The sequence below is a fragment of the Hemitrygon akajei genome, chromosome 30 (genome assembly GCF_048418815.1).
Source record: "Hemitrygon akajei chromosome 30, sHemAka1.3, whole genome shotgun sequence".
In the NCBI taxonomy this organism is placed as follows: domain Eukaryota; kingdom Metazoa; phylum Chordata; class Chondrichthyes; order Myliobatiformes; family Dasyatidae; genus Hemitrygon; species Hemitrygon akajei.
In genome coordinates this window covers 31,025,151-31,051,817 of record NC_133153.1, presented here as the reverse complement: position 1 = coordinate 31,051,817, position 26,667 = coordinate 31,025,151, and the positions used below count along the sequence as shown (strand labels likewise).

The window sequence follows — 26,667 nt, the reverse complement described above, 5'->3', positions numbered from 1 at the left end:
ACACTATAAATCACAACAAAAATATATTAAAAGTTAAATCAAATAAGTAGTACAGATAGAGAGCAAAAATAGTGAGGTAGTGTTCATGGGTTGATTCATTGCCCATTCAGAAATCTGAGGGCAGAGGGAAAGAAGCTGTTCATAAAATGTTGACCATGTGTCTTCAGGGTCCTGTGCCTCCTACCTGATGGTAGCAATAAGAGAGGGCATGTCCAGGGTGATAGGGGTCCTTAATGATGGATGTCATCTTTTTGAGGCCTTAACCTTCTCCCGTTAGCCTCCTCCGTTTAAATCTAAATCAGGTTTATTCTCACTGACATATTGTGAAATTTGTTGTCTCGCACAGCAATATATAAAAAACACGTTAAGTTCCAGTAAGAATATACAGTATATAATAGTGCAAAAAAGTGAGCAAAATAGTGAGGTAATATTCATGGCTTCATGAACGTGTGCATGAACTTAAACAGTTCAAACAACAACTTTCATTTATCTGGAGCCTTGAACATAGTAAATCATCGCAAAGGGCATCATCAAAGTTCAGTCAGACAAAAACTGAAACCAAGAGAAGGAACTAGATATTGGTGTGCATGATTTAAAGCTTGGTCAAAGATGTATGTTTTAAAGACCATCTCAAAACCTATAATGTCCAAAACCATACAATACTCGGACTGCAATCTTTACTTTCTTGCCTCTAGCTATCAGCCCAAGATTTCTGTCTACGTTTAAATGGTCTTTTCTACTTGCCCAGCCATTTTAATGAGGACAGGAAGGAGGAGTATGGAAAGGGTGCCCTGTAGGTCAGTCTTAGACCAGAAGAACTGTAATAGAAATGCCAGAAATATATTGAGTGAAAGCGTGCAGTGGAACATGTATGTCTGCAGATGGATTATGAGCATTGAAAACTTAGCAACATAAACAACCGCTCATTATGTTAAAATGAAAATGCAAAATCTACATGCTTCAGAAACAGGTTCTGCAGCCGTTCTGCACACACTGCCTCTCAGTTTATCATTCCTCCCTCTGTTTGACATATGTGCTGTCAATCTGATGCCAGTACTGTCTGTCTGCTGATAGAGGCCCTGTGCTTGATTTCTCCCTGCGGCCGATATAGCTCCTGCTGCAGAAAGCACAAGTTCAGTCTCCATCACGTCAGGGACAAAGATTCCAGAATGGGAGCCCCTTGGAAATTATCCCGTCACTGCACTAGGCTGTGGCAATGAGAATGAATCAGGCTTGTTTTCTTACTTGCACAACCTTTTGCTAATCACAGCTTGACTATCTAAATATAGTGATATGGTCTGCACCATAGCATTGTCAATCATCTCCCTGTCACTTTCACACTCACTCCCCTTTCAGCTCATTCTCCGTGTATCTTTCATGCGATTCCTTCCATTGAGTCTTTGTTTGAATAAATTCTTATTTTTTCGTCCCTCTGCCTCACTCTGACTATTTTTTTTGGCTCTTCTACAGTCAGTTACCCTCTCCCGCAATCCACCTAACTCTGATCACTGGTTCATTAGTGTCTGTCTCTTGCGCTGTTTATTACCTAAGTACTTGTGCCTTTCTCACTAACTTGTACTCGTCTGGGTTTTTTTTTCCCCAGCTGTTTTACTTTTTTCAATATACAGCTTACCCTAATGCAATGTAACCGCTGTGTTGATCTAATTATGCTTTTATGAACTAGTATTACAGTGAATGTTCTTCCTCCCAAATTTAAGAAGAAAATTAAATATAGTAACCTTCCTGCTGAAGGTCTTAGGGCAGATTAAGGACAGAACATAAGTTTTTTTTTATTTATTTATTTATTTATTTATTTGGAGATACAGTGTGGAACAGGCCCTTCTGACCCATATGCCCACAACCCACCTATTTAGCACAAGCCGAACCACAGAACAATTTACAATGATTGTTGTGTATTTAATATTTCAATAATATGTGAGTAATCTTATATATATATATATATATATGTTGATTATTCATTCTTCTTCATTTAAGTAAGTAATTACGGGTTAATTACATATGTTATCAGGCGTGCCTCGCTTAGAGTAAGGATGAAGTTAGACCTGTATCCCTGCATTCCTGGTCTTCCTTTGAATTAATTTAATGTTTTTAAGTTACAGAATGTAACAGTGACCAATTAACACGCACAAAATGCTGGAGGAACTCAGCAGGCCAGGCAGCATCTACGGAAAAGATTAAACGGGGAACCTTTTTGGGCCGTGACCCTTCATCAGAGCCAATCAAAATGTGTTTGGACTGCGGGAGGAAACCAGAGCACCTGGAGGAAACACACGCGGCTCACGGGGGGGAACGTACGAACCCCTCACAGACGGCACTGGAATTGAACTCCGAACTCTGGAACACCCGTGCTGTAACAGTGTCACACATTAGTGTTATCTGACTCAGTAACACAAATACTTCACTGCCAAAAAAAGAGAGTTTCTATTTTAAAGATGCTTATCAAGAAGAATAATGCTGATAGGTTTGAAACAGATACAAGATTACAGAAGAGTGCAAATAAAATCTGTGTCATTCTTGGGTGCCACTCCTGTTGTGCCTATCTGAATCTCACTTAGGGTTTAAAAGGTAGCAGATTAGTGCACATTCAGGGCTTGGATGCCTGTCTGGAATATATTTGCTGCAGATTTGGTTCTAAACTGCCATATGGGACGTGGGAGAGTCTTTTTTTTAACTCTAAGCTGTCGTTGCAATAAATTAATTTGCTTTGTTCCTTTCTGCATTTGAAATCAAACAAGCCATAAATTCAGTAAGGCCCTTAAATTTATTACTGGGTGAATAAATGAAGATTCTACCCCTCTTTCTCACACATTTGCTTTCTACATCCATCTTGTTTGCTTATAGACCTGCTTTCTGTGACTATTTTATAAATTATACTGTTACACCTCACAAAAGAACTTTTATAGAATTTTCATTTTTAGCATTTCAAAGAGTGTACAAAGCAGTCAGTGCTTCTTTTGTTAATGATGTTTTCATATTTAAATATCAACACAAATCATGAAACTATAAAGCACAATGGAACAAAACCCAGCGCTGGAAGTTACAAAAGGAAACGTGAAGATCCACGAAGTTCCTCTTTGCTGGAGTTGTTAATATCCAAGTACATCGCTATATGTGTATGTTTAAGATTGACGGAGGTATGGGGAAAGTCAGGGACGAAGGAATAAACAGGCAGAGAACACACACAGACACGCAGATAAAATTAGAAGAAAGATAACGATATTCAGACAGAAAGGAACACACAGACACGCACACTCGGACAAATACACAAACACCACACTAACTCACACACACGCGGAGAAACAAATAAAACGAAAAGAAAGATAGCGATATTATAGAAAGGGAGACAGCCATAAACACTCACTCAGACACACACACACACACACACACACACACACACACACACACACACACACACACACACACACACACTTTCTCTCTCTCTCTCTCTCTCTCTCTCTCTCTCTATCATAAAGACCCAGTCTCACATGCACATGCACACACATAAACTTGCATCGCCGAAGTAATTAACACAGGCGCATGCACACAGACAGACCCGAGGTAGCTTCACCAAGGAACAAGGAAGCCGTTGTCTGTGCCAACACTCGGTGCCTTTGTCACTGATGGGCATCTGTTTATATTCGACCTCGGCCGTGATCACAGCCGTTTCCCAGCTCCTCTTCACAATGCCAAAGCTGCCTTTCCAGACTACGAATGAGGATCCCAGTACAATGCAGCCATTGTCAGAATGAGGAGAAGGAAAGAGGTGGGATAATGATCTGGGCACAATAAACTGTTTACTAACACAATTGCCACAGCTGCATGGTCCCCCACTTGAAAGGTTGTTTGTGTTTTTTGTTCTTATCCTGTTTATTGCATGGGGAAAGATCAACATTTATTTAAGCTGGCTTTAGAGACTGGAGAGTCACTGTCTATTAAAAACTGTGGTGCTGTTTTATTGTCCGGTTACATGCGAAAGCCAAGTGGTCAAAAAGAGATAGACATGGGGCCTTTCTTTTCTTTAATAAGCATTGAACTTAGTTCACTTTAGCTGCACAAAACCTGAAAAAAAACGATCTCACAGGGAGGAGGAATAAGATTTATTTTTTTCTTAACAGCATGTGTAATTTAACTTGTCTAGTTCTAGTTAACTAGTGAATGACTACCTCCCTATTCCTGAGTAACTACTCCAATCAATTGGAACAGCTCAACTCTCAGTTTTGCACAGTTCTTTAAAGGCTTCACCTCAGTTTTCTAACTCAATTATGAGCAAGGATCTCTACTTCCTGCCGCTGCCCGTAAGGAGTTCTTACGATCCCCCTGTGGCCACGTGGGTTTCCTCTGGGTGCTCCGGTTTCCTCCCACTGTCCAAAGACATACTGATGGGTACATTAATTGGTCATTGTAAATTGTCCTATGGTTAGGCTGGGATTAAATTGGCGGATTGTTGGACTGCATAGCTCGAAGGGCGGGAAGGGGCTATTCCGCGCTATATGTCAATAAATAAATTAATTAGATTTTAACCAGTCTCTTTCCCATTTTAGATACTTGTGACGTTGATTAACTTCATGTTCAATTTTCCTGTTTATGTCTGAGTGCCATAGAAATATTAATATTATTTTTTAATAATAAGGTTTAACATTAGTATTGATTTACTATTTTCCCATATAGCTTACTCTCTTACAGGAACATTAAAATGTAAACTTAGAATGGTTAGCAAGAAAAGAATTATTCATAAAGTTTGCTAAATGTGTGCAACCTGGATTGTGGATGCAAGAACAGTCCGGTCAAGCAAAAATGAGCATCTAACTCACTGGAGCCAATTCATTAAATCACCATTCCTCTTGGGTCCCAAACCAAGCTCTCTTTATACATGTCTTGATGCAAAATTAATTAAAGAAATGTTTGACTTTTGGATGGTTGAATGCATTGTTGATTAATTTCTTGTATTGGAAAAGAGAACCATAAAAAGACAGAAAAATTAGCCAAAATCCAAAAGCATAACTTAAGAGTTCTCAGCTTATAGAGAGGTCCAGCTCTGACAGTCACCAAAGGCAAACTAATCTGATCAACACACACAAAATACCGGAGGAACTCAGCAGGGCAGGCAGCATCTATGGAAATGAATAATCAGTCAATGTTTCAGGCCGAGATTCCGCAGGACTGAGAAGGAAGGGGGGAGATGCCAGAATAAAAACGTGGGGAGAAGGGTCAAAGGGTCACGCCAGACAGAGAATCTTGGCACAAGTCTTGTCAGTTAACTGGCCTTTCTGAGGACAGCATTAGGAACAGTACAATCATCCAATGCAAACTTGAACTTCATGAGAGATTATAGGATGGACTGTAGCAACAACAAAATCAACCAACAATTCTTCTCCTCATTGTTAACTGAGATTTTGCTGGAGTGTGGATTCTGCAGAAATTTAGTGATGATCATTTGAGATGTTCTCACAGCTATGCCCCTGAGCATGAACAATGGATATCTAAATGAGATAATGAAAGCAGCCCAGTCTTGCTAGGAAGAAGCAGAAGTGACATGTATTTTTCTTAATTATCTAGTATGACTTTTCAAATTAATCTTACAAATACACAAAATGCATTGCTTATCTACTTACCTCTACAAAATAATAAGTTGGTACCTCATTCTATGCCATTAAAGTCAACTGAAATGAATCTCAGAATTCACCAGCCTAATATTATCATATAAAGTGAACATCTACCCTAGTTCTTGTTGGAACATTGCTGGATTCATTCCCATGCAGAGCACACTCAAATATTCTCAGTATTATTTAATATTTATTTATTACATTTTTTTTATTTGCACAGTTTGTCTTCTTTTGCACAATGGTTGTTTGTCAGTCTTTGTGTGTAGCTTTTCATTGATGTGACTATATTTCTTTGTTCTACTGTGAATGCCTGCAAGAAAATGAATCCCAGCGTAGTATATGGTGACACATACATCATCATCATTATGTGCCGTGTTGTGACATACATTAACCTTGATAATACATTTACTTTGAACTTTGCACCTTCTCTCCAGGACTTTAGCAATGACTCTTCTTCTATAAAGGCAGAGTCCTACACCAGTAACAGCCTGTAATTGGATACAGATCCTGCCTTAACAACTCCCATTTCATTTAGAATGATACATCAATTTCATACACTTTCTCTATGAAATATTGTTAGTCTTTGACAAACATGTGCAAATCCACAAAAAATCCTGCCTCTGTCTCTGTATCTCTCGTTTGTCTCTAGTTGTATCTTATAGCATTATCTTCACTCTCCTCTTTAGCCTAAAGGTAGTATCATTAGGAAATCATTCCACAGGCAATAGCTGCGCTTAAGTATTGTGCTGCATTGAATACTCTCAACCCAGGCTGTATGAATATCTCATCCAGCCTTGAGCAGAATTTCCATTCCACACTCTTTCCATTACAAAGACTGTCTAATCCCACCTCATTACATTACTGTCTTCCCTTCCTACCTTAGCCCATTCTTGGCAGAAATTCACATCTGCAAGTTTACCATCTCCAGATGACCTCTTCTCATTACTACCATCAAAGAAGAGGTAGAGGAGCCTGAAGACACACACTCAATGTTTTAGGAAGAGCTTCTTCCCCTCCACCATCCAATCAGAATTCTGAACAGTCCATGAACCCATCAACACTACCTCACTAACTATGCTTTCATTTTGCTCTACTTATTTATTTTAAACATGCTGTTCCTTGTGCCACATCGGGCGGCGACCTTATCATGTCTTTAGTATTTGCCTGTGTTTTTTTTACAAGGCCGAGCCTCTAGCTCGATGATCAACTCAGAACAGATGGAAAGCGTACAAGGAGCCAGCCCGATTCGAACCCAGGACCACTCGGCTCAAAGTCCTGTGCGGATCCACTACACCACTGGCTGGCAATATTTTAAACATACATGCACTGCACTGCTGCCGCTAGACAACTAATTTTAAACCATACGTCATTGATAATAAACCTAATTCTGATGGTTATTTTTTAATCCTTCATAAAGTTCTGATCCCTTAAACTCTACTCCGTCTACCCATGCCCCTCCCAATTTGCTCAGAATTGCCTGAACTCTCTTGGTTTCCTATAACCAGCATCTGCAATTTAAAATTCACTTTCTTATGCTTAAATTCCATCACAATCACCATCTTTGAGTTCAATTGTAGCAACCCCTCACCCTCATCCCCTCCAAAGAATCCCATCAAATAGGGAGCTATGATGTTTAAACACAAGCCTCTAGGCACAAGCTTGTACCCCGTGGTTTATGGAATCATACCTTTATCTCATGAGTAGAAAGTTAGAGACATACAGAGAAGAAAGTAATGAAGAGGCTGTACTTTTAAACCTTTCATTCTACAACTCTGAAGCCTTTGGGTTCAAGTCGCACTCCAATCACTTCTACACAAATATCTAGGCTAACTTTGCAAAGCAGTAATGAGCTGTTCTTATTTCAGACATATCCCAAATGTGCGGGCAGTACGAGATTCACTTAAATCAAATATTCCCTCTTCATTACGGATAGAAAACCAGTATCTTTTTCTCAGGGTCAACATGTTTAAAAATAGAGGGTATGTGTTTAAGGTGAGGGGTGGGAAATAGGGTAAGTTCAAAGGAACTGAGTGGGGCAGGGTTTTTTTTAAACACGGTGAGACAGAGGGAAAGGAAGAACCCGTGGGTTATCGAATTCGGATGAAATGCGAAGCTCTTGGGGTAGCTGCAAGGTCTGTGTCTTTGCTATGGCTTAGCACACGCTTGGGCTTGGTGATTGCACCGATGTGCCTTTATTTTTGCTGATGAGGGGAGGCGGATCGTTGCTCGCCGCAGCTTATGCGCGGGAGGAGGGAGCTGGGGGGACTTTGGGGTTCTCACGTTTAACTGTCGTTCATTCTTTGGGGCACTTCTCTGGTTTCCTGGACGTTTTGCAAAGAAAAAGCATTTCAAGATGTATATTGTATACATTTCTCTGACATTGAACTTGACCTTTGAATCTTTGAATGGTGGGCATCCAAAATGAGCTGCCAGGGATGGTATGGAGGCAGATAGGACAGGGGTATTTAGAAGCACAAAAGATTCTGTAGATGCTGTAAACCCAGAAAACAAACACACACACACACACACACACACACACACACACACACACACACACACACACACACACACACACACACACACACACACACACACACACACACACACACACACACACACACACACACACACACACACACACACACACACACACACATCTCAGCAAGTCAGGCAACATTGATGGAGAGGAATAAAGAGTCGACCTTTCAGGCCAAGACCCTATATATCTCTTGATATAGGGTCTCAACCTAAAATATCGACCGTTTATTCCTCTTCATAGATACTGCCCTACCTGCTGAGTTCTTCCAGCATTTTGTGTGTGAAGTACGAGATAGAGACATGAATATGCAAAGTCTGGACTATGTGCAGGCAGAAGTAATTAGGTATCATTTGTTTAATTAGTTTGGCACAAGATTGTGGGTCCAAAAGGTCTGTCACTGTGTTGTACTGTTCTACACTCCAGATACAAATGCTGTGTGCAAATTGGCCACCAGGTTTCCTATATTTCAATAAATGGACTTCAGAAACGTTTCCCTGGTTGCCAGGAATTGTGGGATGTCCACTGGTCATCAAACATGCTCAACAAATGCAAACCGTTTCTTACCAAATAATAACACGTTGGAGGCCGAGTTGTCTGAGCCCCTCCAAGATGGATTAATTTGTAAAGGGCGAATATCTAGACAGACCTGAGGATGTGAAAGGGCAGTGGCCAGCTGTGAATCGTAGCCTGGCAGAAGCCAACACCTTCAGGGGAGGAGGGGAAAATTGGGGTAGAGTGGGCAGTCAGGGAGGGAACAAGAGATGCCATGAAGAAATATCATAGTAATGTATAAAGGCCAGAAAACACTCTCATCCCAGGGAAAATAATAAAGCACCACAATCTTGGCGCATTATTAATCCAAGTGCATAAATGCAGCTGCAGCGCTGACTGGGCGAGCATTAATCTGTTGCTATGCAACCAGCTATAAAAGAAATCCATTCCAGCATAGAAGGAGTTAACTATGCAGATCAACGCTCAGTGACGGCCTTGTTAGCCATCTTGATTTTTGTTAAATCACTCCTGCAGTGTTACAAACAGCAAGCCTTGGCATTACACTGTGCAAGGGATCTGATGCCCATCGGGGGCTCAATTTTTGCCTGTGTAAAAATGTACGATGCCCTAAATCCTTTAGCAGAAGGTAAATAGAAGCCATGAATATCTCAGGATATTTAAATAATAAAGTGATTAAATGGTAGAAATACTCCAAACACCTCCCAATTCAGATTTCTACCCACCATCCCCCCCCCATCACTGCAAATATAACGATGTTTTAAACGGTCAATTGTAAGCTAGTGATCTGAACAGATTTTTACAAATCATCTCAAAACAAGAGAAAAGATTGACTTATATTGCTCAAATTTTAAAAAGCATTTCAAATCAAAACCTTTTTTTGCACCATGAAATGGCTTTGGTCTTGCAAACAAAGCAGGGATATGTTGAAAGTAGTGTAGAAGAAGCTAGCAGGGTTCATGTCCAAGAAAAAAAATCCATAAAATAGTGGCGATATTTACTGTAGAAATATTCTCAATGTCAAATGACACTATGAATTTGTTACTATAGAGTGATTATTCAAATCAGTGACTGTGAATTAATTATCATGGGGATATTATTCTGTTTTTTTCCTGAGGTGTACAGGGCTGTTTGTTACTGCTCAATTGTTAAATTGTTTTACCATTGTGTACTCTCTTACTCTTGCTTCCACAGTTGAAGATTTTTTATTATAATTGGTGAATCTAGATCCTGGAATAAAATGACTGGGCTATTTGAAGGTTCAAGTCTTTAGCTTTGTCTTTAACAAAGATAAATACAGACCCAACTCACACAGAATTCAAATCTATGCAGCAAATTCCAAACTGCCACTATGACATTGCACTCATCTTCTTTAATGTAATATTGCTAATGTAGGTGCAACACAAAAAATGAGGAATTTTCATCCAGGAATAATGTATTTCCTAAATTTCCTAAAAAGCCTTCTCCGTTTGCACTACTGACTAGTTCAGTCTGCAAAACTGACAATATGTGATGTGCAGTTATATTATTGTAGTATGTTGTAAAGGAATTTTTTTCTCATTGTTCTCTTTATATAAAGTGTACACTGCCAGAGTTTCCTTTGAATGAGAGGTGCAGTTAAATTTCTGTGGAAAGCCCAGTCTGCAAGGAAATTTGAATACAGTATTCAAATCTCTTAGACAGACTGAGTGTGCATTTTAATTGCAATTTAATCCCCGTTTTCATCCATCACCAATTGCTTTGGGTAAAAACAGCTGCAATCAAAACAAATCTCTCTGAAAAGCACAGAACAATACATTCTCTTCCTTGGTATCTTTCCTTGCAAAGACTCTTTGAGGGACAGTAAAATATCCAAAATATCAGAGATTAGATGCCACAAAGCTGGACTGCTTCACAACATTCTCCATCAATCCTTCCCCTTCCTTCCTAAAATGCATCATCCCTAGAATCACAAGTAAAAAGATTACCTCGTTAACCTATTTTTTAAAAAGCACAAGATGATGACAATGTTTTGAAAATTCAGCTTACAAATATTCCTCACCGGGTATTGTGAAAATAAACCTCAGGATGTGTTTTGATTGTGTCTTCACAATGCTTTGCCATATTTATGTGTACCCATCGTTCTGTCACACAGCAAGCAACGTCAGACATGCTACAAAGGAAAGGAATGGATTGATCACACTCACACGGTCTCAGAGAACTCTAAATTTCAGAAATGTTTGCTCATTTAAACTGAAAGGAATACACTTCAGTTAAACACTAAATGCAAATCCAATCAAGGGTCATTTAATGAAAGAAAGATGCACAATATGGCTTTTCTCGTGATCAGCCGCCATTGTGAAGAACTTACTTTAGCCATGAAAGTGCATGCAACTGCAGTGCCTTGTCCAAGTATCTTGTACAGTGATGGGGTTGGGATTCTGTGAATCGTGAGAATTGTGACCACACCTCACTCTCATGCTGCTCAGATGTGAATATTTTATCTACAAAATTATTACATCCAAGGAGATGTAATAGAGAGCCACAAAGAAATTACAATGTGAAATGAAAAACTCTACAGCTTTTTCAACTGAATAAATGTTCTACCTCATGCTTTTGATTAATCAGTTCTAAATACAGGAACCAAAGAGCTGATAGAGAGATAATTTTCTGTTGCAAAGTATCTTTAGATTTATTTTTCTCCTGTGAGGAAAAATAATGAAGGGGCTTCATTAACATATCTGCTGAAACAGTTAAAAAAATCAAATGTTGGTGGATGGGGTGGGGTGTTGGGGGAAGCCTTACAACATTTGCATAATAGTTATAACAGACTATGAAAAGCACAGAGTCAGCAACGAGCATCAGCTGCTTTAAAACTAACAGTAAGAGCAGGCAATTAAGAATAATTATTCCTAATCATTACAGTCAGTCGAATGGGAAGGTGGGTTTCACTGTCCTTGCGTTCAGACCAACAGGATGCAAAACTCGGCTTTTAAACAACAGAAAAGTACACCTATGTGTCCTTGATTCAAGGCCTTTCTCTACCAAACTAAATTTCAGGGGCATAGATTGCAGTTCTAAGTGGACATAAAGTGATTTAAAATAAAGCTATATTCTTTCCAAAAGACATATGAATTAGGTTACAATGCATATAATGTACCATAAAGCAAGCTTCTTTTACTTCCTTTGCACATAACCTTCTGCTTTATAATCCAGCAATTTTTTAATATAACAAACTATTTACCTTAATGATTTTTGGGCCATGCTTTAGTTTAAAATATTTCTGACTTACACTTTCGTTGGTTAGCTTGCCAAATATAGTAGGGAAAAAGGAAATGATTGGCTTTAATGATTTTTAAAAATAAACATCATGCATTATTTTTTAAATTAAATTTTAAATTAATTCCTGAATCATACAAAATTTAAAAAATCACACTTGCAAGTGCATATGAAAAGGGGCTGCTACTGTTTTAATTGTTTGTGCACAATCTGCTAGCCAGCGGCTCCAAGCTCTTAAGTCCATGTAATTATGTTAATGTACAGCAGCTTGTCAGGATTCTGTTCATTAGAAGCAGTTGTTTCATTGCTTATACTTCCCTCTCCCTCTCTTTCCCTGATAATCTCCGTGTGATCAAGGCCGATGTTTACAACCTTGGAACACAGATCATCGCTTCTGCATCCCCGTTTGCGTTGGGAACCCGTGCAGTAAGGATTGGCATTCATTAATTTTTCTGTTTCTTTGACTAATTTAACAATTGCACCAAAAATAAATCACAACTTGCAGCAAAAGATATATTATATATGTGAATTGATTTCTGCAGATTTGCAAAATCCTATATTCTTCTTTATATTCTAGGATTCTATCCCTACTAGAAACCTTTACATTTTTTTGTGAAACCAAGAAATGAATGCAAGGTAACACTAGAAACCAAAGGATTAAGAAACCTGTCCACTACTATCAACAAATGGGCCAAGGCTTCTTTTTCATGTCAATGAAAGTAAAAATTTTGCAAATAAGTCTGTTGGAAGCATTTTATTCACACAATCTTTTTGACAGCTCTACATACCTCTTCTGAGCAAACAGCTGGCATTTACACTGAAGCACATACCAATAGATTACTGACTAATGTAAGACCAGGTGAGGTTATTAAAAATGGAACTATGTTTCAGTTTCAACTTTTGTTCATTTTCAGGGGGCATTTTAATAAGTGCACAGTCATTTATGGAGCGATTGATTGATCCTTGACTGTTGCTGCATTGTACAGGTAGTGATCTGGTTTCTTGTGGGTCTATAAATCCTAACTGTAACATTCCATGGTAACCAACAGAAGTAAATTCAGCTACCTAGCATAATCAACTTCCCACTGACCATTTATTGTTGTCAACTATTGTTGTATTATTACCGTATTCATTCATCAAAATGGAACAATAGCTATACTAGGAAATAACCTCTCAGAGTTTGGGATTTAGACTATAAGATCATAAGACAAAAGGGCAGAATTAGGACATTCAGCCCATTGAGTCTGGCCTGCGTTCGATTTTGGTTGATTCATTTTCCTTCTCAACCCCATTCTCCTACCTTCTCCCCAAAATCTTTGACACTTTTACTAATCAATAACCTATAAACCTCTGCTTTAAATTTATTTCTGAACTGTTCTGCGACCTAAAGCTCAATATTGCCAGCTTCTACAGCTAATGACACAAATTTTTGCTATTGGGAACCAGAGCAAACCACACAGAAGCTAAACTATACAAATATGATTATGTAAATTAAAATAAATAATAATAATAAGTAACAAATTGTTTAAGAAATTATCAATGAAATTATCATTCTCTATTGAGTTGGAGTTTATAGCGAGGCAGGGAGGAGTGTTGCGTATTTAATATTTCGGTTATATTTGAGCAATTCTGTATATATATTGTTTGATTAAGAATTCTTGATCATTTAAGTAATTATAGGTTTTATGTAAAAACACGTATGTCATCACTCTACCATGTGATATATGCATGCTTCATTTAAGGTAAACTGGTAGTTAGACTCACATTTTGGACTCCTGTGTCTTCCTTTGAAATATTTTAATGTTTTAAAATTACAAAACACAACATTAAATATTCCACTTGGTGAAAAAGTAAAGGACTTGCAGTTATGTCTACTCACTAATCTCACATGTATTTTGCCAATCCTCAGTGAAAAGACAATGATTGCATTGTTGTTTTTGTAAAACAATATTTTTTGAGCAAAACTGGAACAACCCCTTGGACTCTATAATTTTAAAATTGTGGGTGATGGTATCTACAAACTGAAAATATGATTCCTGCATCTCCCTAGATTTTGCATGATATTCAACTGGCAAGTACTTAATCTGAAGAAATGCACCAAAATGCTATTATTTATTAGACGCAAATAGTTGTATTTGGCTGTGTAAAAATAAATTAGATAATCCCAACAATTCTCCCATGGTAGGCCTTAAGGATCCAACAAATAGCATTCATAAAACAGGCTGGATTACATTAGTCTTGCATCATATAGGTATATAGGAAGGGATTCTCCTGCTTCAGAACATACTCTCTGCTACCACAGTTCAAGCACGAAAGAGCAAAATGATTCCTAAAATCTACAGCAACTATTGCTGGGATTTGAGAAATTATTTCCTCAGTGTGGGATAAAACTTGAAATTTTTCTTTAAAATGAATACAGAAAATATTTCCACGCGATTCCTTTCCCAGAATGATTTGAGCTCAATAGCCAAGTCCTTTCATGAACATTTTGGAAGATTGTGCAATGTATTCACATATTTATTTAGAGACATAGCACAGTAACAAACCTGTGTGGCCCAACAAGCCGGTGCCACCCAATTACACCAATGTAACCAATTAATCTGCTATCCCATAGATGTTTGGAATGTGGGAGGAAACCAGAGCACCTGGAGAAAACCCATGTGGCCATGGGCAGCAGGTGCAAACTCCTTACAGACAGTGGCGAGAACTCAATGCAGGTAAAGTGACGTGATACCACTACCTTGCCCCCCTAATGTGACTTAGGTGTCAAATTCCTGTTTCATTTTAAAAATTCGGTCTTCCCACGTTTTTCAGTATGATATTTTTCATAGCATTGCTCCATTTGTAAGAGATAGGGCCAACATATTGAGCTATCAAGTGAGATTGTTCAAGCCTTCATCATCTTCTAAGTATTCAGAACAGAGCTTACTAGGTCTAAGCAGGTTATGCATCACAAACAGCTTGTTCCTGATTTTAACAATGAGCTCTACTCAGATAGAACAGTCTGATATTTGATTTGAAGTTCCAACAAACATTTTGTTGATAGATTACAAATTCTCCTTTCCCGAAGGTGGGGGCTTGTTCTGCCTATAGTTCCAAGATGAAAACAACACTACAGGACTATGCAAAAGTCTTTGGTGTATCTATATATATATATATATATATATATATATATTTATATTTATATAAACTAGGATTCCCAAGACCCTTGCATAATCCTATAGTAATTCTATGTATTGCATTATACTGCTGCCACAAAAAAGACAACAAATTTCATGACATATATGAGTGATTGTGGCCTGAGAGTGGGAAGGGGGCAGGGAGAGAGGGATCTTGGTTGGGAAAAGGGGAAGGGAGAGAGGAGGGAGTGGGAAGCACCAGAGAGACATTCTGTAATGATCAATAAACCAATTGTTTGGAATCAAATTACCTTGCCTGATGTCTCAGGGCTGGGTGTGTCTGCACTCGTGCCACCCCACCCCCATCTCTGGCATTCCTTCTCTGCCACCTAACTCACGCCCCTCCCATGGTGCTCCACCCATACCACTCCCAGCATCCTTTGTTCCCACATGGAGCCTATGATTTAAAAGCTCATTCTCCACTCCACATTGGCAAATACAGTACTGTTCAAAAGTCTTAAGGCACCCTAGCTAAATACATGTGCGTAAGACTTTTGCAGAGTACTGTACATCCTCCAAGTGAGGTGTGCTGGGCAGAGCTGAATACTATTGCTGCATCCAATTCTGTACTCACGCAACATCCACACTATGTGAAGCCCAGAGGGAATTGATATACACATAGTGGCCACTTTATTAGGTACACCTGTACACTTGGTTGTTAATGCAATTATCTAAATACCCTATCATGTAGTAGCAACTCAATGCAAAAAAAAAACATGCAGACATGGTCAAGAGGTTCAGTTGTTGTTCAGACCAAACATCAGGATGGAGAATAAATGGGATCTAAGAAGGGACTTTGATCATAGAGTGATAGTTGGTGTCAGATGGGGTGGTTTGAGTATCTTAGCAATGCCTGGGATTTTCGTGCACAGCTGCCTCTAGAGTTTACAGAGAATGGTGCAATTTTAAAAAAAAAATCCAGTAAGTGGCAGTTCTGCAGGCACTTTCTTAATGGGAGGGGTCAGAGGAGAAGGGTCAGACTAGTTCAAGCTGGCAGGAAGATGACAGTAACTCAAATAAGCACGTGTTGCAGCAGTGGTGAGCAGAGAAGCACCTCTGAATGCATAACACATCAAACCTTGAAGTGGATGGACTACAGCAGCAAAAGACCACTCTGGTACCTAATTAAAGTGGCCACTGTGTATAACAGTTTGCATTTCTGCTTTTGACTGTAACCTGGTATTTCTTGTATGCGTGTGGAGAATGAATATTTGAGGGAGATTCCCTGTATGAAAAGGAGTACAGAAAAAATCTAGTAGGTTTAGCAAAAAGTGGTAAATAGCAGGCATAGCAAGCCAGTGTTTGTGGAAATAGTGCTTTGAATCTGGCCAGGCTCTCTTTGATTTTTAAACCTCCATAAATTAATGCAGAATCATTCATATTTTCAGTACATTAATGTCAACAATGCTTAAGAAAATATTTTAATCATGTTCCCCATGCAACAAAATGCCGTGATGCAAGAGACACATGCTGTTGCTATGACAGGTTGCTAGGATTCTTGTGACCCTTTGAGGCATCAGTTGTTGCAGCCATGGGTCCTTCCTTGTATAACACACAATTCTCTGCACTAAGCTTCAGTATTCAAAAGGTTAACATTGACGGCAAGACACGTGATTATATTAACTTGCTGAAATACATTATGTGGAATCGTTGTGTTAAGTGTTGAAATCCATCAATTTCAGAAAGGAAACATTCTTATGAGAAACAGCACCACAAAGTAAAGAGGGTAGGATGTGCAGGTCAGGTTGGAGGGGCAATAGAGTGAATCGGCATTTGGGGTTCAGATCCCGCTTCCCCGGGCTCCATGTTAAAAATTATACAAGGCCAGAACTGTACGTGCATGTGACAACCCACATAGTTGCTGCCCTGGTCGCACTCACTTGCTCGGTTTCTACCCAAAGAGATAGCATTTAAGCAAGGTCCCAGCAAGAGACTTAAATCTGGAGACCAGTGAAAATACTTCACAAGACAACCGATAAACCGAAAGAGAATGTACACACAACGTATTGTCTGATATTAGAGAACATGCATTTAAGGTAAGGGGAGAAGTTTAATGGAGATGTGTGGGACGTATTTTATTTTACACAGGGACAATGGGTGCCAGGAATGTGCTGCCAGGGTGACGGTGGAAGCAGATACTGTAGAAACGTTTAAAAGGCTTTTAGATAGGCACATGAATATACAAAGATGGAGGGACGTCAACAATGTACAGGCAGAAGTGATGAAGTGTCACTAGCTTAATTTGGTCAGCGCAATATCATTGGCCAAAGGGCCTGTTCCAGTGCTGAACTGTTCTTTGTTTATTGAAAATATATCCATATGCAGTCACAAAAAAGTACATCCACTCTGTAAAAATTCACATAAATCCAAGAATCAAAGTGACTGAATTTGTTTCATCAATTCTTATCCACCTTTCTTAAGTTATATTTAAAAAATAGAATTGTTCGATTTTTAATGTCTGGCGCTGCTTTTAAAATTGTCTCATGCCTTTAAAATCTAAGTTTGGGAAGGAGGGAAGAGAAGTGGGATAATGTCTCTTTAACTACTATTTATACAGCATCAATTATTCGATAAAATCCCTAAACAGTTTATTTGCATTTACTGAAGAGATGCAGGTCGTGTTATTCATCACTAATTTATAAAAAGGAACGATCAAAGAATTCTGAAATAATGTTAATTCAATTAAAATTGAGGGCAGATTATCTGCTTGAAAGACTACGGGCGACAGGATTGGGTCACCCGAGCTACACTTATCGCTCCTTGCTTAAGTAATTACTGAAATGATCAAAGTGGAGCGGGGAGGGGGGGCGTCAGAGTTTTTCTGGGGGAAGTGTTAGTGGATTTGAGAATTGTGTTGCCTACCTTATGCCACAGTGAGTGGCGTTACGTCCATTTTAGAAACTGCAGCCACCCAAACTCAAGATGGCTGCAGAGCAAAGAGCTGCCTCTCCCTCTTTCTCTCACAAAATGGCTTCCAGCTCGCCATTCATGTGGTCATCCGCCTCGTCTTCCAGCATGGTGCTCTGTGGCAGGTTTACATCTTCAGAAGCACCGCCTCATTGGGAAAACAAAAGAAATTGCGGTCTTCAGAGAGAGGATTTGAAGGCTTATATCTTTTCTTAATCGAAGGAAGTGCTGGAAGAAAGGAACAATGATTTTGTTATTCTTTCAAACATTTGACAACCAGTTCTGGTTCTGTTCAACAATGACTTAGGGTTCTCTGGGAATGAGAAGCTGGGGAAAGCTAGACCAAAATGGGAATAGGATTCTTCTCTTTATCCTACAATCCTTTCTCTCTGTAACATTTTTTCAAAATTAATAATAAAATCTGCTTCAAAAATTCTGGAATATGAACTTCAGAATTTAAGATTTTCAGGGGCTAAAGAAAGTTATTAATTATTATAATCTTGGTATTAAAATAACTATGGATCCGCTTCAGTTTTTGAGTTCAGTGAAGATTTATTTATCTGGTTGGAGTGATAACACCAATAAAGTAAAAAAACTGATTTATATAGCACCTTTCACATGCACTCAGGACACCCAATTAAATACTTTAGAAGTTTAGTCACTGTTGCTATGTGGGGAATGTGTCAGGAATTGCCTCGGGCAGTGTTGTAGGCACAACCATCTTTTGCTGGTTTATGAATGACTTCTCTCCATCTCTCTATAAAATGCAAGGTGTTCACCAATTATTGGATGTTACATATTTCCATCTGCACTTCTTTGGCAAATTAAGCAATCCATGCAGGCGTGCAGCAAGATTTCAGCAATACTCAGAAGTGGGACTCTGACGTTCAATGGCATTACTATCACTGGGTCCCCATCATCAATTTGTCATTAGTCACTACTGACGAAAGGCTCAACAACCAGTTGCATTGAAACGGTAACTACAAGTGTCGATCAGGAACTTGTAACCTGTGATTTAACTTGTGACCTCCCAACATTTTGGTATTTGACTTTCCAAAATCAAGACAAATCGAAGAACATAACGTTAAAATCTCCATGTATCTCCATGGGTGCAGCTGCACGAATATTCAGAAGGTTTGACACCATCCAGAATGAAGCAATCAACATGACTAATACCCAGTACTCTATGCTATACATTCACTTCATAGCTTTAGTGTACACTGCACCTATGGCTTGAGAGAGGGTGACGTTTGCCTTTGGTCGCCCATCTAACCCTATGCACAATTATGAGCAGTCCATCCTCCTCCCTTGATATCAGTGAAACCAAAGGTGTAGCAGTGTATGGAAGCTTGCTGTGCATAAAGTGGCTCAAGGTTTTCCTGCATCACAATAGTCCCTAAACTCCAGAATGTAGAACATAGAGTAGTACAGGGTAGTCTTCTGCACTATCCACAACAGCACCAACCAACGTGTTGTCTGCAAACTTACATACCCACCCATCCACAGTTTCATTCAGGTAACTTACATCTATCACAAACAACAGAGGTCCTAGTACTAACCCATACGGAACACCTCTGGTCACAGACCTTAAGTCAGAATATGTCCCATCAACCACCACCTGTTTTCTTTCTATACAAGTCAGTTCTGAATCCAAATGGCCAATTCACTGTGCTTCTCATGCATCTTAATCTTCTGGATGAGCCTCCCATGAGGGACCTTGTCAGTCACCTTGCTAAAATCTATGTAGACAACAATCTCAGCTCTACTTTCATCAATCACCTTTGTCAACTCGAAAAACTCAACTAAGTTAGTAAAAAGCAATTTACCCTGCGCAAAGCCATATTGACTATCTCTAATTAGGCCAAGGTTTTCCAAATGCTCATGAATCCTTGCTCATAAATCTCCCGTAACTGTCCTACCCCTGAGAGGATACTCACCAGTCTATAGGTTCCAGGATTACCTCAATTTACTAGTTATAAAGTGCTTTGGGACATCCAAGGTACGTGAAAGATGATATTTAAGTGCAAGTCTTTATTCCAATAGAAAAAGCTCAAGCGCTAAATGAGCAAAAGATCAAGTTTAACTGTAGTATATCTTTTGTTAGCTAGTTTACACACACACACACACACACACACACACACACACACACACACACACACACACACATACACACACACACACACACACTAAATGAATGAACACGGTGGGTAAAGTACTCGAGGATATCAGGTCACCTTGGAATCTGAGTACAAATCAGGAGGGGAAGGAATAAGAATGAATTTTATTTTCAAAAATAAATAAAACATCTAATCCTATTTTTTTCCTAAAAAAATGGCTTGGCTTTAATTCGACATAAGTAATTTAACTGTTTAGTGAAATGAAGGTTGTGCTGAGATATTAGTCTAGACAACAGCTGCACAATGGAGTGAAACAGTTCTCAGTAGGGGCTGGGGGGGAAGGGGCTTATGAATAAGTCTGGGCATTTGATGAGAGTCATTGTTGGCCACTTATTAAACCCAGCCTCTGAGCTCTTTACCTGATGTAATGATGAGCGATGTCATTTGTATTTTTTGATTAATGGTCACGACTGCCGCCCCTCCAGTTCTTCCAAGTTTCCTTCAGCATGTCTAAATCAGAGAGAGAGAAAAGAACAAATGCCAAACCAACTTGTGAGATTCACGTTTACGATGGAAATCCGGTCAAGAACTGTTCGGTTTCTAAGTATGGCATAAGCTGTAAAGTTAAAGCACCTACCCTCTACCCAAGTTTGTAACGAGGAGGGAAGTGGCTTTAATTGTGCAGGCAGGCAAACACAATGGAGGGGGTAAATATTAGATGGGAGTACACAACTTCAAATTGAATTAGACTAACAACACTACAGCACATCACAAGAACCAGCCTCCACCCAATGGACCTTCTCTATGCTTCTCACTGCTTCAGTGAAGCAGCCAGCATAATGATAGACCCCACCCACCCTGGACATTCTTCCTTCTTCCCCTCTCCCTCCCAACAAAAGCCAGAAAGCGTGTTCCACCAGGCTTAAGAACAGTTTCAAGCCCACTGTTATCAAACTCTCAAACAGACCTCTTGTACAGTAAGATGGACTCTTGGCTTTATAATCTACCTCAATGTGAACTTGCCCTTAACCTTCTACCTGCACTGCACCTCTTTTGGGAGCTTTTACACTTTGTTCTGCATTGCTATTGTTTCACCTTATTCCAGCTCAATGCACTGCGTAATGATTTGATCTGAATAAACAGGATGCAAGACAAGCTTTTCACTGTATCTTGGTACATGTTACAATAATAAACCAATAAGAATATCATATCAATACATTAGTACCTAGACTGCATGTATAAAAAGTATATAAAATGTGATTTGAAATATCTGTGCCTATTGGTTGTTCCTATAAGGAAACTTGACTAGGCATGCCCTGTTATGATCCACCCTAACATCATGTCATCTCTCCATTACATCTTGCACCTAATGTCCTTCCCTTGGACAACATCGGTGGCATGGAGAGGGGAGACTTGCAGCTTGGGCAACTGCCGGTCTTCCATTAAAAAAAACCTTGCCCAGGCTTGCGCCCTGGAAACTTTCCAAGGTGCAAATCCATGGCCTATCGAGACTAATGGAGGCCTACACACACACACATCTTGCACATGCCAAAACATCATCAGGCAACTATGCTTCCATCAATTACTTACAGGCAGAAATTCATCATTAACTCACAGGCCAATAAGGAGTAAAAAAAATCAGTGTTCTCCTAGATGTCTCACTTATGCTTTAAAAAGTTATCTTATGTAATTTTTTAAATAAACATTATACATAAATATAGCTAGGGTACCTAAGACTTTTGCACAGTACTGTACTGTGTAATTTTATGCATTTTACTGTACTGCTACCACAAAAAAACAATTTCTTGACATATGTGAGTGATGATAAACCTGATTCTGATATGGGTCTCTGTTGTGGACTGAGAGTGGGAAGGAGGCAGGGAGAGGGGAATTGTGTTTGGGAAAAGGGGAAGGGAGAGGGGAGGGAATGGGAAGCACTAGACAGACATTCTGCTATGATCAATAAACCAATTGTTTGGCATCAAATCACTTCGCCTGGTGTTTCAAGGCTAGCTGTGACTGCACCCACACTTACTTTTTGTCCCCGGCACTCCTTTTCTGCCACCTGTCCTACAACCCTCCCACGGTGCTGCACCTTCACCATTCCCAATATCCTTTACACACGCCAGATGTACAAACTCGCTCTCCGCTCCACGTTGACAAATAGAGCTCTGGGCAAACTAGCTATTAATACATGCCTAAGATGTTCGCACAGTAGTGTGGGAGCAGAATTTCATGACATTCAGTCCACCAAGTCTGCTCCCTCATTCCATTATGGCTAATTTAATATCACTCTCAACCCCATTCTCCTGCCTTCTCCCATAACCTTGGACGCCATTACAAAGCAGGAACTTATCAACTTCCAATTTAAGCAACCCGGTGACGTGGCCTCCACAGCCATCAATGGAACTTAATTGTTTGCAGTCCTTCCTAGAGATCAAGATTTCTGTGATCATGTATCAGTAGTATGCAGCAGTTTTGTTCTTTGTCACGCTGGTCATCTGCCAATGGGGAAAGGTGTGCAATCAGCCTGTTCCACGCTCAGGGAGTCTGGCCTGAAGCTCCTTGCCCTCCTCCCCTCCTCCACTGCGTATCTCACACCATCATAACCTTGCAGTCTAACTCTTCCCCATTCGGTACTTCTGCCACTCAGTGAGTAATCAGTGATGCATTAGTAATGCAGGGAATCCATGGAGAATGGGCTACAGAGAAAACTGGTGGAGGAACAGGGTTCCTCTGTGAACTGCCATAGACTTGATGGGCCAAAGAGGTTTTCTTCTAGGTTGTAAGGAATTACAAAACATGAAATGAAGATTGGGGTTTAAAACTACTTAAAATGAGTAAACCAGGGTAAAACTAATTCCTTTGTGTCGATACAGTCATAGTAATAGAACTCTACAGTATAGAAACAGGTTCTTCGGACCATCTAGTCCAATCCAAAGTATTAATTTGCCTTGTCTCATTGATCCTGCACCCGGACTATTGCCTTCCATACCCCTCCCATACACGTACCTATTTAAATTGCTCTTAAATGTTGAAATCAAACCTACATCCACCACATCTGCTGGAAGCTCGTTCCACACTCTCACTGCTCTCTGGGTGAAGAAGTTCCCTTTAAGCATATCATCTTTCACCTGTAACCCATGATCTCTAGTTCTAGTCTCACCCAATGTCGGTGGAAAAAGCCTGCTTGCATTTACTCTATCTATACACCTCATAATGCCTGACCTACTGAGTTTCTTCAGCATTTTGTGTGTGTATACCATGGTAAAAGGCTTCTTAAAGCAAAGACATTCCAAATTTATGACTTCTTGGATGACTGGATGTTCAATTTGAAATGCACACAGTATTCATTTAACACACCAAATATGGCTTCACCAATTCCCGAGTAACAACATGTATTAAATGCACATAACGTGAACTGGGTGTTTTAAAACTTTGTTACTATATGTAGTCAATACCAGATATTTAATACTCTAGATACTCTGAGGGATGAAGATGGAGAAGGATCCACCTTAACACTTCAGGTATTTTTACTCTTAAGCTCTAAATGCTTTAAATAAGTTCAGGGCACAGAGATCACTGACAATTTGAAACAGAACCAATTTTATTTGCTCATACATATTAGGCCACTGCAACTTAATACAAGATTCGTATGCCAAGTTCATAGAAAGTTCACTTCACTTGAGCTTTAGTATCACTTTACAAAAATTACAATAATTGCAGTATACAATATAAATATATATGCATCTATTTTCTCCCAAAATGAGATTACTCAGAATTTCCTTTCCTTTTTAAAACTTTCTCTCCAGTTATAGTTTGGGTCTCTCAACTGAGATCTGGTCCAAGGCCTATGACTATCTCCAGGTACCTCCACAAAATGACCACTGTCCACATTCAAGTCTAGATAGTAGTCAACATTTTTCATGAATAACTATCAGAGAGAGGCTCCTTTAAGGAAATTCACCTGACATTTATTAATTTTGCTATTCTGAGCCAGCTATGTTCCTTTTAGATCTAATTGCAGTTAATTGAATTCTCCTTGAAATTGGAACTTTACAGATTGGAAAGTGCTTCACAATTTCAGGTTGTGAGTTAGACCATAAGACCCATAAGACATAGGAGCAAAATTAGGTCATTCCATCATGGCTGATTTATCACCCCTCTCAAAATTGTGCCAGTTGGTAGGTTAATTTGTCATTGTAAATTATCCTGTGATTAGGCTAGCATTAAATTTGGGGATTGCTGGGCGGCGTGGCTCAAAGAGCTGGACAGGCCTACTCCACACTGTATCTCAATGAAAAAAAAACATTCTTGTGCCTTCTCCCCATAAACTTTGAGCCCATATTTTCCTCCGGGTTCTCTGGTTTTCTCCCAAAGTCCAAAGATATACCAGTGGGTAGGTAATTGCTCATTGTCACTGTCCCGTTATTAAACTAGGATTAAATCGGGGGGTTGCTAGGTGGCACAGCTCAAAGGCCGGAAGGGCCCATTCTGTGCTTTATATCAATAAATAAATTATCAAGAGTTAGCATTTGTGTGTGCACAACTAACATTCTTTCACTTTTACAATTATTACAGTAGCAAAGTAAATTACAAGGTGTATATACATTTATATACAAGGGAGTTTAAAAACAAATCTACAAGAGGTATTTGAAATAACATGGTTTAGAACAATCTGCTGTGCATTAAAAAGCATTGACAGCAAAGATAATATTGTTATAAAATGCTTATTTTGGGATAAGTGTAATTCTTTTTGATGCCTGTGTTTACGCTCCACATGATCCCACTTCTATTCTACTTCAATAAAACAATCAACAATATTTCTTTGACACATAAATAGTAAAGCTTGACATGTAATTTAAGGTTAAACTTTTTATTATTCACTAACCATTAATAGTCTTTGCATAACATAAGCAAAAAAATGTTTTATTTTTCTTCTTTATCAAATATCTCTGGGACATCAATTGACATATTTAAAGTTCAAAGTAAGTTTATTCTCAAAGTATATACATGTCATCCTATTTACTACCGGTGATTCATTTTCTTGCAGATATTCACAGTAGAACAATATAATTAATGAAAAATTACAGACAGACAAAGGCTGACAGCAACCAATGCGCAAAAGAAGGGAATTTGTACAATTACAAAAAATAATAATATAAGTAAATAAGTATACATATAGTGTCCTTGAAAGTGAGTCCATAGGTTGTGGAATCAGTTCAAAGTTGAGGTTATTCACACTGGTTCAGGAGTTCGATGGTTAAAGGGTAATAAATGTTCTTGAATGTGGTGGCTTGGGATCTAAGATTCCTAAACCTCCTTCACTATAGCAGCAGCGAGAAGAGAGCTTGCCTGGATGGTGGGGGTGCTTCTTTCTTGTGACATTACTCCATATAGATGTGCTCTACAGTGGAGAGGGATGTACCGTGGAGAGCATTCTAACCGGCTGCATCACCAGTCTGCTGGTATGGAGGGGTGTTCTACAACTCCAGCACAGGATCAAAGCAAGCTGCAGAGAGTTGCAAACTTAGTCAGCTCCATCATGATTACTAGCCTCCGTAGATGGCTCAAAAAGGCAGCATCCAACATTAAGGACCCCCATCACCCAGGTCATGCCTTGTTCTCATTGCTACCATCAGGAAGGAGATACAGGAGCATGAAGGCACACACCCAATGATGCAGGAACAGCTTCTTCCCCTCTGACATCCGATTTCTAAATGGACACTGAACCCAGGAACACCACCTCACTATTTTATTTCCTATTTTTGCATGACTTATTTAGTTTAACTATTTATTTGATATATATATTTACACCTACTGTAATTTACATTTTTTCTATTATTATGTATTGCATTGTTCTGCTGCCACAAAGTCAACACATTTCACAACATATGTAGGATGTAGGTAATATTAGTCCTGATTCTGATGGCGTGGGCTGTACATAGGTTTTTACGGTTTTTTCTGTTCTTGGGTATTGGTGTTTCCATACCAGATTGTTATGAAACGCGCCTGTATACTGTCCAGTGTACATCTCTAGAAGCATCTATTTAAGCTAACTATATGTTAAATTTCCACTTTTATGCAAAACCTCATCTAAAGATCAGCACTGATACAGCACTACCAAGTTTCCACTACTAACCTTTCAAATCAAATAGCTTGATGGATGGACAGAATTAAATTATTACGTTCTGAGTTAGTCATAACTGTATTTTAAGGGAATTGGGTTAAATCATAAAGGTTCTTTGTCCTTGAAATCACTACAGTTCAAAAGAAGAGACGAAAGGTCCAGTTATTACAAAACCAATAGATGGGATAAACTAAACTTGCCACTCAAAAATGTTCACGTCAGTTTGGTCTTATCTGAAATGCTCCACACAGACTTGAATTGTCAAAACAGGAGGGATTATTTAGCCCAGTTGAAAGTAAAACTGCTAAGTAATTGGATACATAGTGCCAGGTTTTTGTGTACAACACGGTACAATTTGAGTGGAAAATAAAATCTAGGATTTCATGTGAGTTTTACTGTTCGT

The 26,667-nt window shown here is 39.1% G+C and overlaps 1 long non-coding RNA gene across 1 annotated transcript in view; it reads right to left on the bottom strand.

The window, feature by feature from the left end:
- Positions 1 to 26,667, bottom strand: part of LOC140718941 (uncharacterized) — a 98,598-nt gene that overhangs the window by 49,791 nt on the left and 22,140 nt on the right. Inside the window, exons 2-3 of the long non-coding RNA XR_012096833.1 lie at positions 20,554 to 20,644; positions 17,973 to 18,245 (exon numbers count right to left, since the gene is read on the bottom strand). This is a non-coding gene — a long non-coding RNA (uncharacterized lncRNA). The remainder of the gene's footprint in view (positions 1 to 17,972; positions 18,246 to 20,553; positions 20,645 to 26,667) is intronic.